This window comes from Lygodium microphyllum, chromosome 29 (genome assembly GCF_053477565.2).
Source record: "Lygodium microphyllum isolate KBCC chromosome 29, Lygodium_microphyllum_v1.1.10, whole genome shotgun sequence".
NCBI lineage: Eukaryota > Viridiplantae > Streptophyta > Polypodiopsida > Schizaeales > Lygodiaceae > Lygodium > Lygodium microphyllum.
The window spans coordinates 47,418,735-47,419,608 of NC_141163.1; positions in this window are offsets into that span (position 1 = coordinate 47,418,735).

Sequence of the window (874 nt, forward strand, 5' to 3'; positions counted from 1 at the left end):
GACTATGGTTAAAGGAGGTAAAACCAAAGGGGTACCACCTCTCGATGTAGGGGTAGTCTCATGGTACAAGGTAAAAAGAGAATTATGAGGAATTGTGACAGCCCTTAAATGTGATAAGGAGTATTTTATGGGTGCTCATAGAAAAAAAAGCTTCATCTTGGTATTTAAGGCAAATTAGGATCACTAAAATAGATGATCAAGATTATCGATTAGGAGTACTTCTTAAGGGAGAAGAATCCCACTATAAATTCCAAGATCCGATAAATTTCCACAATTTTGTGTAATCTCTGGATTTTTAGTGAGATTAAGTGACTAATCCTTGGCAAGGACTATAAACAAAAGTTTGCAAACAAAGACCAATGGCAACTAAGAAAAAGATGTAAAGAAGGAAGATTAATTGAAGTTTAAAAAGGGGGATCTGAAAAGATCAAATCCAAAGGAAAAGTAGAAAAACTCAAAGAGTTAAAAGAGAAACGAGTCGGAAGAAGGGATTGCCTCTAAGTCAAGGTCTCTCTCAATTGCCTCTTTATTTGTTAGGAATATTGCTTGAAGGAAATTACTTGTGCTTATAGCCACACATACAAGTTTAACTTGATGCATTTAGAAATTTGATAGAATAATTAATAAAAATCTTGATATTTAAAAAAACTAGTTCATCTCTTTGTGTTCACACTGCAAACCAAAGTGGATTTTTCACTTTTGGAGGGGCAAACGAGCTCGGATTTGAGATCCTTCTAGCTGAATGGCTTCGTGACGTCAAAATCTACAAATTTGGGACCCGCCACGCACTTTTCAACTCCTGAATCATGATGTTGCTTTATAACGAGAAACCTTGTAGGGATTAAATGGGGGGTCAAACGGACTCCGATCGACG